At 39.1% G+C, this 18397-nt stretch overlaps 1 long non-coding RNA gene across 1 annotated transcript in view; it reads left to right on the top strand.

The window, feature by feature from the left end:
- Window positions 1-18397, top strand: part of LOC148045493 (uncharacterized) — a 60637-nt gene that overhangs the window by 22914 nt on the left and 19326 nt on the right. The window contains exon 2 of the long non-coding RNA XR_015696596.1: window positions 17996-18075. This is a non-coding gene — a long non-coding RNA (uncharacterized LOC148045493). The remainder of the gene's footprint in view (window positions 1-17995; window positions 18076-18397) is intronic.

Below are 18397 nucleotides of genomic sequence, written 5' to 3' on the forward strand. Positions count from 1 at the left end.
CTGAAGAAGCTTCTTGGATGAGAAATGAAACATGCAATATCCTTATAACGTTCATCTACAAAGGACCTATTTTAAACAATTAAAAAAGAAAAAGCCATCTTATAGGCTTACCATCTTGGTAAGGTCTATTAAGTAGTTTGCCTAATGGATCAGTTTTCCATCATTATTTCACCAGCATCTCCTGACATAACTGGGGAAGTCTCTGGATTAAAATCTGTAGAAATGACCTTGTTTCTCAATCCAAATGGCTCCCAGGAGAAGTCAAATGAAACTAGTAATGAGCAAGATAATTTCAGAACTCAGGCTGGCAATTTAATAGTAATTACACACATAAGTACATGCGCGCGCACGCGCGCACACACACACACACACACACACACACACCATAGGGTAGGAAAGGAAGAGGGTAAAATGTAGTCATAGTTTATATACTTAGACTCAAAGACCCAAGCCCCCACAAGGTAAAATAAACATAAGGAGTTCTAACAATCAGAAGAAAAGATAGTTTACTATATAAACATATCTAATCAAATAAAGTTTTAAATTCCAGAGTAGAGGAAAAAACCCACAGACAAACTCAAAGATTGATTCTAAGGTCCATGAAGGGGCATTTCTGATTGGGGCATTGAACTCCAGAGTTCTTTTTCATTGTCTTCAAAGTTTACACAAACAAACCAACCAATAGAAATTCTTCTTGTTATCCACTTGAATAGAAATCGTTATGGAAGAGTGGGGAGAAATGGCCTCTTAATTTAGGAAGAAGTCCTTGATTCTCATTCATTTTTCTGTGGCCACAGAGCTGACAGAGTCGGTCTTTCAGCAAAGTTCTTCCTTCTGTAAACTTCTTTTGCTTGGCCTGAAATGGAGAAAATAAAACCAGAAAGTAAGCAGGATGCTCAATTGATATATTGTGTGGTTTAGCTCTCAGATATCAGGCTTCTGGTTCCATCTCATAAAATACAGCCAATAAAGATTTGGAATGCATTCATTCCAGTTGATCTATTTAGCAATGAGGTCATCTGTAGCTGCTTTATCATAAACAAACTAGTTGCCAAGATTTTAACAAATATTGGTGCTCTTTTCTTTTTTAAACAGGAAGTCCAAGCTGGACAACAGTATCTTACAGTGCCAAAGGGCAATAGAGATAACTTCATGTTTTGACAGCTTGGGTAGAAAATACAAATCCAACAATCCATGATAAAATTGAATTTCTGTCTGGTGCCACAAATACTGCAATGGTAAAAAGAATTCATATTTTTAAAAGAAGTACATATTACAGCTGTGACCAATCCATTCATCCATTCATTCCATTTATATGATTGCCATCTTAAATACATAACTTTGTGTGTCTAACAATGAATAAAAACAAAACATATTTATTATTATAGCAGAATAAAATAAATAGCCTATACAGCAGCCTAGATGAATACCAAGCAACAACAATTGACACAACAATGGTACAGGTTAACTCTCCCAGTACCCCAAGTTCATTTATAAAATTAGGTCTTCAAGATGTTACAGATATTCAGCATTGTTGGAATAAGTCAGATCTCTTGGGGAATTATGTTCCAGAGATTGAGCACCATGACAGGAGAAGCTCTTATCCTGGGTCATGTCAGACCCAAACCCAGACACCACAGTAAAATTCAATTGAGTCCAATTCTTCATTTGCTTACACTTAATGGACAGAGTCTCGCCAGACTAAAGCTATAACCTTCTAATGTAATAGATATACCCTGGGAGATTCTAGACTGTGGCTATCCCAAACCTCCTCCTCTCACCCCCATCCAGCTTGGCATTATGCAGTGTCTTTATTTGGCCTTCTCTCTAGAATGCTTTTGGAGATTCTCAGTCATCCAGGTCATGGCTGTCTCAAAACATTTCTCTCTAGAAAGTATCACTACCACCCTGGGAAACTTTGGTGCTCTTGCCAGACACCCTAGCTCCATTTCTTCTCTAGGTGCACATTCTTGCCAGATGATGTTCCCTAATGGTAAGGATCCAGATGTGTAATAGGATAGGTAATTACAACAGGGGAGAATTCAAGTCCTGCAAGTAACTTGGTTCTATGCTATGCAGGGCTTGTTGTGCCTTCAAGTCAATGTTGACTCCAAGTGACAACCTAGACTAATAATGGTTGCAGTTTTCCTAACAAGTTTTGAAAGTGTTTTGTCCTTGCTTTCTTCCAGGGCTGAGACAGAAGGACTAGCGCAAGGTTCCATCCCTAAGACGCAATGAGAACTCACATTGCCTTCACCACTACATCAAACTAGGTCTCATTTATAGAAGCATCTATATATTTGTCTATATCTATCCAGTAGTCTTAATTTCTAAATACCCCGTGTGTGTACATACACATACACACTTTCAACTTCAGTGGCATTTGTTTCGCTATTATAAACATAATTTCTCCACTCATTAAAAGATGTAGGAATGCTTATCAAATCTGTAGATAATTGTTTCCATTCAAAATTGAGAAAAAAATAAAGATAGCTAATAAAAGACTTAAATAATGTTCAACATTATATTCGTAGGTTTGTAGAACGGCAGGAAAGTAACAGAAATAGACATAAACTTATTCACTTAGGAAATAAAAATCAAAAGCATGCATATAACATTGGATAGCTGGCTTGGTAATCCCCACCCCCACCCCAATTCACTTGTGTCCGATTCTTGGAAACTGCCTAGATGAGACCTTGCAGTTACATTAGCAAAGTTTTTCAGAAGTGGTTTGTCATTGTTGGTACTAAGAAAAAAGAGCTTGGAATAGTAGTTGATTGCAAATGAAATATGTTCCACAAGTAGAACGGGTCTGCAAAAAGCCAAATGCAATTTTAGGCTATGTGAACAGGAATACAATTTCCCAATCACTGCAAGTAATTATTTCGCTTCTGTCAGCTTTGGCCAGACACCACTTCACTCTGGACAGCACAGTGTAAGAACAGTTCAGAGAAATTAAAAGTGGTTCTGAGGAAAGTAGCATAATGAATGATCAGGGGATGGGAGATGAACCTTATGAAAAGAAAAAATGGAGATGAGGATGTTTGTCTTGAGAGACAACTGAGAGACATATGAAAGCACACTATTCTTGACCTATTCTTTCTTGTCTTAGAATGGAAGAAGTGCATTTGGGTTTACTTGGGGGATTGCCTGTTTGCCAGAATATCTGTCTTGCTTCTGGTTTCAAGTGCAAATTCACTCATATGATTTCCATGAAAATTAGCAGTTTACTCAAGTGGAAGAGGTAACAGCAGACTTTTTTATTTTTTTACATAGCAAAAGATGAATCAAAAGAAAAAAAGAAAAAGAAATAAACCAAAAACCTATAAGAAAATAAAAATTTAAGAAACATATAAATGACTTCTGACCTTCTTCTCAACAGATCATTAATAATAATAAGCAAATAATAATAATAAAAATTATTATTATTATTATTATACAATTGTATCACAGCAGCCAGTTGTTTCGCCGGATTTGGCATTGGTTACTAGTCGGGCCCCACCCAGGGGCCTAGGACATCGTAACGTATTTTCGTAATATGCGTGCAGATCCAAGCAGTGCGGCTTTTTGCATTTGACTGATGGTGATTTTGTCAATTTTTAACTGTTTTAAATGTAATTCCAGTGCTTTTGGTATAGCCCCCAGTGTGCCAATTACCACTGGAATTATCACTGCTGGTTTGTGCCATAGTCGTTGAATTTCGATTTTTAAGCCCTGGTATCTTGCTATTTTTTCATGTTCCTTCTCGGCGACCCTGCTATCACCTGGTATTGCGATGTCTATGATTGTGACCTTATTTTTCTCAACCAGTGTGATGTCTGGTGTATTATGCGCCAGTATTTTGTCGGTTTGTATACGGAAATCCCACAAGATCTTGACCATCTGATTTTCGGTGACTTTTTCAGGCTGATGTTCCCACCAGTTTGTTGCTGTTTTAATATTATAATTTTTGCACAAATTCCAATGGATAATTTGTGCTACTGAATTGTGCCGCAATTTATAATCAGTCTGCGTGATTTTTTTACAGCAGCTGAGTATGTGATCATTATTATTATTATTATTATTATTATTATTATTATTATTATTATTATTATTATTATTATTATTATTATTATTATACAATTGTATCACAGCGGCCAGTTGTTTCGCCGGATTTGGCATTGGTTACTAGTCGGGCCCCACCCAGGGGCCTAACTAGTAACCAATGCCAAATCCGGCGAAACAACTGGATTATTATTATTATTATTATTATTATTATTATTATTATTATTATTATTATTATTATTATTATGGTTGAGAGAAATAAGGTTACAATCATAGACATCGCAATACCAGGTGATAGCAGGGTCGACGAGAAGGAATATGAAAAAATCACAAAATACCAGGACTTAAAAATCGAAATTCAATGATTATGGTACAAACCAGCGGTGGTAATTCCAGTGGTAATTGGCACACTGGGTGCTATTCCAAAAGCACTGGAATTACATTTAAAACAGTTAAAAATTGACAAAATCATCATTAGTCAAATGCAAAAAGCCGCACTGCTTGGATCTGCACGCATATTACGAAAATACATTATGACATCCTAGGCCCCTGGGTGGGGCCCGACTAGTAACCAATGCCAAATCCGGCGAAACAACTGGCCGCTGTGATACAATTGAATAATAATAATAATAAATAGTAATTTCATTGGTCCTGCTCCTTCTTAGATTTTTTTTGCAAATCTTTTCACTCCCTCTTTTATTTTGCATCTTGCTTAACCTTCAAATCCATTAATCATCAATTCATTTTTTCCTTTTTTTCAGAAAAGAGTCCATATAAGGTTTCCAGTCTTAGAAAAATATCTGTCCCACTGTATTGTTATTCAAAAGTGCTGAGAAGGTTGAGGTCTTAATCCGGGCCTTTGGAGTGCTGATCTGCCTCTTATCTGATAATGCCTAATATGTGGCCCACCTCTTCCTCCTCCTTCTCCTCCTGTCTCTCAAGGACATTCTCTCTTCCTTCTTTCCATCTAGTGTGCCCCTTTTGTTGGTTTTATTGTAATTTCTTTGTTTTTATGTTGTGAACCACCCAGAGCTTTTGGGAGTTGGGTTGGATACAGGTTTATTATTATTATGGTTGGTCACACAGTCAACCAGCTGTTTAGACTGGATTTGTCATTTTTATCCCTCTATCAAGTCCTTCCCTGGGATAAACCGATGTTATTGTTTGAAGGTATTAAAGGTCTCATCGCACAAATAAGGGGTGTGCATAAGGGCCCCAATGTGCCTACCGTCCCTGTCCTAATGTGCCCTTTTATTTGTATCCATTTCATGTATTCAAAATCATGTTTTTACTTATATATGATATCCATTACATGCTTGATGAAATAAAATAAATAAATACAAATAAAATATGTAAGAAACAAATACAGCCACTTTTTGCAATTGACCGATGGCTTTTTCCTCAGGAACAATGATGTTCAAGTGGTGGTCTGTATGCTTTGGGATTGCACTCAAAGCACCTATTGCTATTGGTACTGCTTTCTTTTGCCACAATTTCTATGGAGATTCTCAGCCATCCAGGTCATGGTTGTCTCAAAGGTGTTTTTTCAAGAGGCAACTGGACTTTCTGTTTTTTTTTCTTTGAAGACATTTCACTTCTTATCCAAAAAGCTTCTTCAGCTTCTTGAATAAGAAGCGAAACATCTTCAAAGAAAAACCAGAAAATCAGTTGCCTCTTGAAAAAAACACATTTGGAATGTTTTGCCACAGTTATTCTACTCGTGTTTGCAGGTGTTTGTAATTTTTTATTTTCTCCAGATTTTTTTCTCTCTCTCTCATTCTGATTTCTCCAGGTATTGCAATGTCCACTATTCAGACTTTTTTGTTTTTCTCACTGAAAATTGTTAAGTCTAGGGTGTTATGTGACAGATGCTTGTCTGAACTCTAAAGTTCCAGAGTACTATAGCTTCTTCATTCTCTATTACTTTATTTTTTTTGTGGTCCCACCAGTTCTTGCTTGCAGGCAAAAGATATTTCTTTCAAAATAGTAGGAGCAATTTGATGGAAGTACCAATCACTCAGAGAAGTGATGGCTCCTTTTCACTGGACCTGTACAAGCAAGAGACTAGAAACCATCTGTTTAAAAGTTTTAATTTGGATTCCTGCAGTGAGTAAGAGGTTGCAAATCTGTTCTTCTCACTCATGCGAACTTTAGATATTCCGCCACAAAATTAGAAGATAGCAGGAGATCTACTTCAGTTTATCCCAATAGCCATGAGTCAGAATATTTTATGCTGTGACCTACACTCATTTACAGGTTAAACCATACCATCTCTAGTGCAGTGTATCATAAGCAATATCACAATGTTGTTTCATACGGGTTTCATATGCTGTTATCATAAGAAAATTCACAATCCATTTAAATGAACTAAATGAACACAAAATCAATCCATGGCCTTGATGTATAAAACAGCAGGAACAGGTTAAATACAATATATAGGATTTCTTGTCCTGGGCAATGCTTTTCATTTGATGTGTTCCATGCTGAGATACATATTTAATTAGTTCATGGGGAGTCTCAGTGTATCATGGAAAAACCATAATTTAATTGGCAGCAGTTAAGTGGGAGTTTGTTTCAGCCCTGAACAGTCCTGGGATGGTTTCAGGCTAACTTAACCTCCCTTGGCCTACTGTTTTGCTTAAGTAGAGATGAAGGGGTAATAAACATTTAACCCTCTCTTCTATCTGCTGGCAGAAAGCTAAAGACTTAGGAAAGCCCTCTATGATAGGATTTCTTTAGCAACATTTTCTCACTTTATGTGTGCAATTTTCACCCTACTGGCTATCTAGTGCAGGGTTCTCCAAACTTGGCAACTGTAAGAATCATGGACATCAACTCCTAGAATTCCTCCACTAGCATGGCTGGGGAGTTGAGGTCCACAAGTCGTAAAGTTGCCAAGATTGGAGATCCCTATTCTACGTAGATAGGTATGAAACAACAGGGTTAAGTGGCAACTCTCTCCAACTCAGAGATAGAAGAGACTTTTGCAGAAGCTGATGGAGACTCCCCATTTGACTAGATGATCTGTGTTCATCTACCACTGGTTCATGAGACTTGTCACACTCTCAGAGCAGTGCAGTGCACTGGGTTACTCCTGTCATCTGCACATACCCATAAAGTGGCATACATTTACAGTATGTGTGTAAGAGACCTAAGTGCAAGAGTGAAGCCAAAAGCAATGAGTTGTGGTTGCTACTAAGCAAAGGTCAAGAAGAAGGGGAGCCCATTATATTGTCACTCATGGATGATTCTCCGCAGCAGAGTAGTCAAGAGAGGCCGACTCACAGTGCACATAAAAACCAACATTACACCCTTTGCATAACAAACAATGTTACCATTTATGCCAAGTTCTGCTGCCATTTATAAGCACAGGGGAAAGGAAATCTTTAGATCATTGTGAACTACAGTGAATGTTTTCGGGGGGGGGGGGAGATTCCAAAAATAAATAATGCCATGTGCGTTTTCTTTTTGTTTTAAACTATGTTAATTAAGATTTGGTTGTTGCACTTGGGGCTGACGAGATCCAGCTGCAAGTCCACACTTGACTGGGTAGCTCATTGTTATTCTCACCTAGTCTATTTCATAGAACGGGTAGTCCTCACCTAATGACCAGTTGCTTAGGAGCCATTAGAATATATGATGCATACACACACACACACACACACACACACACACACACAGACACACACATATAAAGATGCAAATGACCTGGTTCCAATATTATACTGGCTGCGTACACATCCAAAGTCACATGACTGCATTTTGGGCAAGTAATAACCAGCTCACCTTTCCAACTGGTTGCAGAGTTCTGCACTCACATCACTGTCATTTACAATGGGTTTTCTTTTTTGCCAATTTCTTAAAAAAAATTCTTTGCTAATTTCTTGGTTTTGGCTGGTTTCCAGCAGAAAGTATCTATTATGTATTTACTTAATGACTATCAAATTTGCTTAACGACCAACAGACTCATTTAATGGCCACCACATTCACTAAACTGTTTAGCTTACTTTATTGTCATTGCACATGGTACAACAAAATTAAATATCACTATGTTTGCTTAACAACCACCACAAAAAAGTAGTAAAGTCTGGCCCATGTTCACATGAGTTCATGATATACGGTGGAAATTCCAGGTACCTAGGAGGAGCCAATGTCGCGACGGAACATCGTGCGGACTCAACAGTCCGAGTCTGCCAATGACACTTTTGCCCTTGGACGGTCCGGCAGGACCTAAACCATCCCAAAGAGATGGTGACAGGGAAGACAAAACCTTGCTGGTTGCAGGGATACTGCAAAGTCCCTGATCGACCAAGAGTAGCGCTTCTAACCGGCAGCAAACAGGCAGCCCCCAGGCTGACATAGTCGGAGACGGCTCCCGAAGGTAGAGAAGAAGTGAAAGCGTTCCATGTGGTGAGGTTTTTTTTTCTTTCTCAAGATTGCCCTAAGAAACTCTTTTTAAAAAAATAATTAGTCCTCTAAGCAAGAATAAAGCGGCGAATTCAATCCCTATTGGACTGCCTTAGAAAGTTTTTTGTTCCTGCTTTGTTCCAGGTTCCATTGCAGTCATAAGTCAAAGAGTACCGTACCTGTAACAGAATTCATTCCTTAGGGGAGAATGAAGATATTCCCATGAAGCATGAAGAAATGCAAGAAATGAGTAGATTTTAGGCTTTATTTTAAAAATAAGACATAAAATTGAATTATTTTTGTAGGATAGTCAGAGGAGTCACACAAATGAGGCTTTCCAGAACTGCTCTTTCCCAGATCACCACAATGTCTCTCAAATCATGCTTGCCTTAGATGTCATCAAAAATTGGCTGCCAATAGGTTTATCTGTTGTCATCAAGGCCCTACATGCAGTGGTGGGATTCAGCCAGTTCGTATCACTTTGGGAGAACTGGTTGTTAACTTTCTGAACAGTTTTGTGAACTGGTTGTTGGAAGAAATCATTAGGGCAGAGAACTGGTTGTTAAATTATTGGAATCCCACCACTGCCAACATGGATGGACTAGGACCAAAATTTGTAGGGATTCAATAAAAGCAAAAAGAATAATCCTTAGGAGATAGGAAAATGCTTTAATTACCGGTACAAAGGAGTAGATTTCAGAGGTTTAACAATTGTTGTGAAAATTACTGGTACGTATTCTGTTAATCATAAGTAGTAGTAGTAGTAGTTGTAGTTGGGTTTATTTATAGGACGCCCTTTTCCCTGAGGGGACTCAGGGCGGCTAACAACTTGTATGGGAGGGGAAAACATACAATAACATAAAAACACAATGTATAATTAAAATCAAGCAACATTCATTCAACATTCGGGTGGGAGCGGATTATACTCTTTACCCCCAGGCCTGGCGGGATAGCCAGATCTTGAGGGTGGTGCGGAAGGTCTGAAGGGTGGTGAGGGTACGAATCTCCATGGGGAGATCGTTCCAGAGGGTCGGAGCTGCTACTGAAAAGGCTCTCCTCCGCGTAGTTGCCAGCCGGCACTGGCTGGCAGATGGCACTCGGAGGAGGCCTAATCTGTGAGATCTTATGGGTCGAGAGGAGGTGATTGGCAGGAGACGGTCTCCCAAGTACGCAGATCCACTACCATGAAGGGCTTTGTAGGTAGTAAGAAGCACCTTGAAGCGCACACGGAGATCAACAGGTAGCCAGTGCAGCTCGCGGAGGATAGGTGTTATGTGGGTGAACCGAGGTGCACCCACAATCACTCGCGCGGCCACATTCTGGACTAGCTGAAGCCGCCGGATGCTCTTCAAGGGCAGCCCCATGTAGAGCACGTTGCAGTATTCCAGCCTAGAGGTCACGAGGGCGCGAGTGACTGTTGTGAGAGCCTCCCGATTCAGGTAGGGTCGCAACTGGCGCACCAGGCGAACCTGGGCAAATGCCCCCCTGGTCACAGCCGACAGGTGGTAATCAAAGGTCAGCTGTGGATCCAGGAGGACTCCCAAGTTGTGAACCCTGTCTGAGGGGTGTAAAATTTGGCCCCCCAGCCTGAGCGATGGAACACTAACCAAATTTTTGGGAGGGAAACACAACAGCCACTCGGTCTTTTCTGGGTTGAGTACAAGCTTGTTAGCCCTCATCCAGTCCCTGACGGCCTCAAGACCCTGGTTCATCACGTCCACCGCTTCATTGAGTTGGCACGGGGCAGACAGATACAGCTGCGTATCGTCCGCATATTGGTGGTATTTTATCCCGTGCCTCCGAATGATCTCGCCCAGTGGTTTCATGTAGATGTTAAATAGTACGGGGGACAGGACCGACCCCTGCGGCACCCCATATGTTAGGGGCCTCATGGTCGATCTCTGTCCCCCGACCAACACCGACTGCGACCTGTCCGAGAGGTAGGAGGAGAACCACTGCAAAACAGTGCCTCCCACCCCCACCTCCCGCAGTCGTCGCAGAAGGATACCATGGTCGATGGTATCGAAAGCCGCCGAGAGGTCAAGGAGAACCAAGATGGAGGCGTGGCCTCCATCCCTGGCTCTCCAGAGATCATCGGTCAATGCGACCAAAGCGGTTTCTGTGCTGTAACCAGGTCTGAAGCCGGACTGGAAGGGGTCCAGGTAATCGGCTTCCTCCAAGGACCGCTGGAGCTGGTAGGCCACCACCTTCTCAACAACCTTCCCAATAAAGGGGAGGTTGGAGACTGGACGGTAGTTGTTAAGTACGGCTGGATCCAAGGATGGTTTCTTCAGGAGGGGTCTCACCACCGCCGTTTTAAGTGCGGCGGGGAAGTGCCCCTCCCAAAGCGAGGCGGTAATAACCGCTTGGATCCAGCCCCGTGTCACCTCCCTGCTGTTAGCAACCAGCCAGGAGGGACACGGGTCCAGTACACAGGTGGAGGCGCTCACAGCCCTCATGGCCTTGTCCACGTCCCCGGGGGTAACATCCTGAAACTCAACCCAGCGATGGTCTACCAAATCGTCCTCTCGTGCCTCGGCTGGCTCTGCAAAGGTGGAGTCCAAATCCAACCGAAACCGAGCAACTTTGTCCGCCAAGAACTGGGCATAGTCTTCAGCCCTACCCTGCAAGGGGTCCCCCGTATCCCTCTTATTTAGGAGGGAACGGGTTATCCTAAACAGGGCGGCTGGACGGGACTCGGCGGACGCAACCAAGGTGGCAATATAAGATCTCTTTGCTGCCCTAAGTGCCCTGATGTACTCCTTGGTGCAGGTTGTTAAGAGTGCTCGGTTCGATTCAGATTTATCGGACCTCCACAGGTGCTCTAGGTGTCTCCTCCCGCGCTTCCTCTCCCGGAGCTCCTCGGTGAACCAAGGGATCCGCCGCCTCGTCACCTTATCTCACCCTTTGGGAAAAAATGGAAACATACTTGATGAACTTTGAAAATTTTGAAAATTAACTATGTTAACAGAATAACAGAGTTGGAAGGGACCTTAGAGGTCTTCTAGTCCAACCCCCTGTTCAGGCAGGAAGCTCTATACCATTTCAAACAAATGGTTGTCCAATCTCTTCTTTAAAACTTCCAGTGTTGGAGCATTCACATCTTCTGAAGGCAAGTTGCTCCACTGATTCATTGTTCTAACTGTCAGGAAATTTCTCCTTAGTTTTAGGTTGCATCTCTCCTTGATTCAGTTTCCATCCATTGCTTCTTGTCCTGCCCTCAGGTGCTTTGCAGAATAGCTTGACTCCCTTGTCTTTGTGGCAAACCCAATGTTAATTAAGATTTGGTTGTTGCACATGGGCTGAGTAGGTCCTGTTTTAAAGATTTATAAAATCAGGTGAAATTGGGGCATAGTTAAGGTGACCAGACGTCCCGATTTCAGCGTGACAATCATGCTTTATAACAATTTGTCCCGTTTCCCGCTGCGTTTTTAAAAAGTCCTGATTTTCTGGCTTCATGTTGAAAGCCCAGTGGATTTGCTTAAGAAATCCTAACCGGGGCAAGACAAAAGACACCCTGTCTAATCCCTATCTCTCTCTCTGTCTCAGTACTTTCATTGAAGATATTAAAACGTTAAAGCAACAAAACGGACCCCCCCCCCCGTGCACCGCTTTTACCTCATTTTATAAGAAAAAAATGATCTAGTACCATAGAGCTGCAGGAAATGGTTAGAGAGGTTACTTCCTGGATTTTCCGGAGGGGAGGGGCACGGAGGTTGGAAGTCTGCTCCGAAAAATGGTGGCATTTTTCCCTGATTAATTTCACCATTTCAATTTGCTCAGTTATTTGTATTAAAATCTACATCATTCTGGGTTTACTTGGAGTGCAAGCCTGCTGGTAAGTGGGTTTTTTTCTTTTATTTTTTAATGTATTTTAAAATAATATTTTATTTATTGTGCATAGGATTTATTAAAATAGTTTTATTCTGTGTGGATTTAAGTTAAGAACTCCCTGTTATTAAGCTTTCCTCAATTAATCTCTGAGTAGATTCCCACCAACTTCAAGATCCCAAGGGCACATCTTGGAAGCTACACCTTTGCTTAGTTTATAGATGATGCCTTTCCTTAAATATGAAAATAAATACATTTATTGTTCAAATGTGTACATCTCAATAGAAATGACTCTCAGGGGTGACAACAATCCACTAAAATAATAATATAAAACAGTAATTACAAAAACAGGAGCAACTGTTATGAAAATTATTATTAAAAAATAAAGAATAAAAATGGAGTTATTAAGTATATTAATTGCAGCAACCACAATACAATACCTCGGTCCTTCTTTTCATTAAACTAGACATACCCAATTCCAAGGAAATAAAAGACGCTTGCTCCTGGGGAGGAAAGCTATGGCAAATCTAGACAGCATCCTAAAAAGCAAGGTGACCAGATTTTCAGTAAAGAGGGACACCTTTGACTGGGGGTGGGGGCTTGATTAAAAATTTTATATGGAGCAACAAAAATTTTCATGCAACGCAAAAATAGTATTGTAATTTTTTTTATTTCAACATAACTACAATTTACAAATATAAATTGTAACTGTTGCCAAACATCAAAATTTTGATCACGTGACCATGAAGATGCTGCAACGGTCGCTAAGTGTGAAAATGGTCGCTAAGTGTGAAAAATGGTCATCAGTCACTTTTTTCTCATTCCAAAGGTTTTATTTCTTTTAAAAAACACAAATATTTCATCATTCGTCAATCATTAAAACATTGAAGTACAATTTTTTTGTATGCCCCTCCCTCCCTCCACCCCCCCAAACCCCCTCCTCCTCCCCCCCCCGACTTCCCAGAACCCATACACGGTATGGATTTTTAACTAACACAGTCTAAAATCTATTGAGAAAAAAGAAATAAAGAAATTAATGACATTCTACATTGACCTTAGCTTCTTCTTGTGAACTAACTTTAAACAATTTAAATCATTTCTGATCTTAAGCATAGGCTAACTGGAATTTCTTGGTCCCGTATTTATTTTGTATATAGTCAATCCATTTTTTCCAGTCTCGTTTATATCTCTCATTTGAGTGATCTTTAAGATATGCCGATATTTTAGCCATCTCGGCTAAGTTTGTAACTTTCAATGTCCATTCTTGAATTGTAGGCAAATCTTCCTTCTTCCAGTATTGCGCCACCAACAGTCTTGCTGCCGTTATTAGGTGCAGAATCAAGTTAGTTTCTACCACTGTAAAATCAGTACATATACCTAATAAAAATAACTGAGGAGTAAACTTTATCCTTCTTTTAAAGATATTTTGCATAACCCACCATATTTTTATCCAGAATGCCTTAACCTTTTGGCAGGTCCACCATATATGATAATATGTAGCATCGAGAGAACCACACCTCCAACATTTAGGCTGTACATTCGGATACATAGAAGCCAACTTTTTAGGATCTAAATGCCATCTATAGAACATCTTGTAAAAATTTTCTCTCAGATTTTGAGCTTGTGTAAATTTCACATTTCTTACCCAGATTCTTTCCCATGTCTCCAACATTATTGGTTCTTCAATATTTTGAGCCCATTTTATCATACAATCTTTAACTAATTCTGTTTCCGAATCCATCTGTATTAATACATTATATATGTCCTCTTTATATGCATTAAGCTTTGATCTCTTATTTGTTTAAACAAATTATCCTCAACTTGGATAAAACTAATTTTTTGATCTATTTTCCACCTAGCCTGTAATTGCCCATACTGGAACCATGTTTGAACTACCTTCTCCTCTTTTAATACCTCTAAGGATTTTAATTGTAATACCCCCCTTTCCGAGGTAAGAAGCTGCCTGTAAGTAATTCTATCCTGTTTTTGTGCTATATTCATATTTTCAATTGCGTGTCTAGGAATTGCCCACATGGGTATCTTGTCATTTAATTTATATTGGTATTTTTTCCAGACCCGCAGTAAAGCATTTCTTAAGATATGACTTTTAAAATTCTTAACCAATTTTTTGTTGAATAACAGGTAAGCATGCCAACCATATATCAGATCGTGTCCCTCAATATTCAATATTCTATCATTGGTTAAATGAGTCCAATCACTAATTACAGATAATGCCACTGCATCATAATATAGTTTTAAATTAGGTAGTTTCAATCCTCCTCTCTCACGTACATCTTGCATTATTTTCATCTTTACCCTCGGCTTCTTTCCTGCCCATACAAATTTGTTGATACCCTTCTGCCATTCTAAAAGATTCGCATCTTTTTTAAGTATAGGTAACATTTGGAAAAGAAATAAAATTTTTGGTAAAATGTTCATTTTCACTGCCGCTATTCTACCCAGCAAAGATAAGTGCAATTTCTCCCATTTTTTCATCTCCATCTGTATACTGTGCCAAAGTGGTTCATAATTATGCTTATATAATTTCCCATTTGAAGTTAAAATGTTAACTCCAAAATATTTGACTTTTTTAACTACCTCACATCCTAGCATCACTCCTAATTCTTCCTTTTGTTTAGTATTCATATTTATAGCTAATATTTTTGTTTTTCCTAAATTTATTTTAAAGCCAGACACTTGACCATATTGATTAATCGTATTCATTAAGACCATACTGGATTCCTGCGGTTGTTCCAATATTATGACCAAATCATCCGCAAAAGCACGGACTCTATATTATTGCTGCCTAATCTTGATCCCTTTTCAACCATCCAAGCCCCGTATTTTATTCAACAGTACTTCCAAAGTTATAATAAACAATAATGGGGACAAAGGACAGCCCTGTCTTGTACCTTTTCCAATTTGAAAAGAGTCTGTTAAACTTCCATTGACTATGATTTGTGCTGTTTGCTGTTGGTATATTGCTTTAATTGACTGTAAAAAATTATCTCCTATCTGCATTTTTTGCAATATCTTCAGCAGAAATTGCCAGTTAACTCGATCAAAGGCCTTCTCAGCATCCAAAAATATAAACGCAGCAGGGATCTGGTTGTTCTTTCCCAAATATTCTAATGCATTAATAATTAATCTGACATTACTTTTCATCTGTCTCCCCTGTATAAAACCTGTTTGGTCCGTGTGTATCAATTGTTGAATAACCAACATTAACCTATTTGCTAATATTTTAGTAAAAATTTTATAATCTACATTCAGTAATGAAATAGGTCTATAATTTTTAGGTTGAGTAGTATCTTGATCTTCTTTGGGTATCAAAGATATAAACGCTGTCTTCCAAGATGGAGGCACTTTACCTTCCATTTGAATCATATTAAATAATTCTCTAAGAGGTTCTACCATTTCTAACTGTAAGTTTTTATAGTAAACCGTTGTCAAGCCATCTGTACCTGGTGCTTTCCCTGACTTTAATTGCTTAATTACCTGCAAAATTTCCCCTGAGGTTATTGGTTGATTCAATTTTTGCCTGTGCTCTTCTCTAACTGAAGGTATTTTCTCTTTATCTAAATATTTGTCTATATCTAAACCATTAATTTTATCCCCTTTATACAGTTCTGTAAAAAATTCCCGAAAGGCCTTTTGAATCTCTTCCTGTTGAAACACCTCCTTCCCTCTGTAAATCAGTTTAGATATATTTCGAGTTCTCCTTTTTTTCCTAATCTGATAAGCTAACCATCTGCCAGGTTTGTTTGCATTACAAAAAGTATTGTGTTTTGCATATAATAAATTAGTGGCTACCTGGTCAGAGATCAACATGTCAAATTGAGATTTTAATATGTTAATAGCTTCCTTAACCTTTGTATTGTCTGGGTTCATTGTTAACTCCAACTCTTTTCTCTTAATTTCCTCTTCCAGTTCTGTTCGTTTTAACCCTTGTTTATTTCTATGTGTTTTATTTATATTCATCAGCACTCCTCTCATATACGCTTTGCTTGCATCCCATACGAATTCCATAGCTCCTGGGGAGGAAAGCTATGGCAAATCTAGACAGCATCCTAAAAAGCAAGGTGACCAGATTTTCAGTAAAGAGGGACACCTTTGACTGGGGGTGGGGGCTTGATTAAAAATTTTATACGGAGCAACAAAAATTTTCATGCACGCAAAAATAGTATTGTAATTTTTTTTATTTCAACATAACTACAATTTACAAATATAAATTGTAACTGTTGCCAAACATCAAAATTTTGATCACGTGACCATGAAGATGCTGCAACGGTCGCTAAGTGTGAAAATGGTCGCTAAGTGTGAAAAATGGTCATCAGTCACTTTTTTCAATGCCATTGTAACTTTGGTCACTAAGCCCATTATACCACCTTTCTTGCCACAGTTCTTAAGTGAATAACTGCAGCTGATAAGTTAGTAACATAAGTGAATCTGGTTTCCCCATTTGACTTTGTCAAAAGGTGATTATATGACCCCAGGACACTGAAACCATCATAAATATGAATCTGTTGCCAAACATCAAAATTTTGATCACGTGACCATGAGGATGCTGCAATGGTCGCTAAGTGTGAAAATGGTCACTAAGTGTGAAAAATGGTCATCAGTCACTTTTTTCAATGCCATTGTAACTTTGGTCACTAAGCCCATTATATCACCTTTCTTGCCACAGTTCTTAAGTGAATAACTGCAGCTGGTATTTTGTATTTTGGATAGAATCTTTTTTTTAATTGTCTTAGACTATTTTTAAAAAGATTCTATCCAAAATACAAAATACCAGCTGCAGTTATTCACTTAAGAACTGTGGCAAGAAAGGTGGTATAGTGACCAAAGTTACAATGGCATTGAAAAAAGTGACTGATGACCATTTTTCACACTTAGCTACCATTTTCACACTTAACGATCGTTGCAGCATTCTCATGGTCACGTGATCAAAATTTTGATGTTTGGCAACAGTTACAATTTATATTTGTAAATTGTAGTTATGTTGAAATAAAAAAATATTACAATACCATTTTTGCGTTGTATGAAAATTTTTGTTGCTTCGTATAAAATTTTTAATCAAGCCCCCCCCCCCGTTCAAAGGTGTCCCTCTTTACCAACCTTCTCTTTTGTGATTGCTCACTTTTGTTCTGTGTATGTTTGCTTGACAATGAAATAATAAAACACACAAGCCAACAACTTGCCAAGAACGTTTGAGACAACAAGATCCTTATGAGGATGTCAGCTTCTCATGTCTTTATTTTGTTTTCTTTCCCTTCACAGTTTCTTCAAAATAAAATGATTCTAGTAAAACTGAAATAGTTTACATTCTTGTCCAAATTTTGGGCACAGGCCAATCAGGCTCCAGGCTGAAGTCACAAAATCTCTCTCTCTCTCCCTCTCCCTCTCCCTCTCCCTCTCCCTCTCCCTCTCTCTCTCTCTCTCTCTCTCTCTCTCTCTCTCTCTCTCTCTCTCTCTCTCTCTCTCTCTCTCTCTCTCTCCCCCTCCCTCCCTCCCTCCCTCCCTCTCTCTCTCTCTCTCTCTCTCTCTCTCTCTCTGTGTGTGTAGGTGGGTGTTATCTCCACTGAATTCAAAGAGGCTTTTATTCAAGGAATTGGCATATGACCAGAGATTAAGAGAAGAAGATTTTTTTTTCACTATGGCAAACCCACCAAATGTTGATTATTCTAATTTTAGTGTTTTCCCTTCATACCAGCTTCATTTGATGTGACCTCTCTTTTGCTGCCCTTCTCTCAGCTACCCATGGCTGGCTGTGATGGCCTGCAGCTGCAGGGAGTAAGTACAATTTATTTCCACCTAATGCAGATAGAATTTTAATAGCACTAATTCATGAATATATTTATGTCTTCCCACATTGCTTTTATGCTTTATGAATAGCTATAGGGAAAAGATGTTGGATTATAATTCTTTCCCCTCAGGATAGAAAGGAAAGAGGGAAAATAAGCAATGATAATGATGTGGGAAAGGAGGAAGTCTAATTTTTTAAAGGTTGAAACAGTCAGAAAAGGAAAATTTTGCAGGTTATAGCAGTGAAAAAGAAAAATTTGTCCCAAGAATGGCAAGGATTGGAAATGCCAAGTATGAGATAAGCTAAAAC

The sequence above is a fragment of the Thamnophis sirtalis genome, unplaced genomic scaffold (genome assembly GCF_051295495.1).
Source record: "Thamnophis sirtalis isolate CommonGarterSnake01/CBP01778 unplaced genomic scaffold, rThaSir2_p1.2 scaffold_5, whole genome shotgun sequence".
Taxonomy (NCBI): domain Eukaryota; kingdom Metazoa; phylum Chordata; class Lepidosauria; order Squamata; family Natricidae; genus Thamnophis; species Thamnophis sirtalis.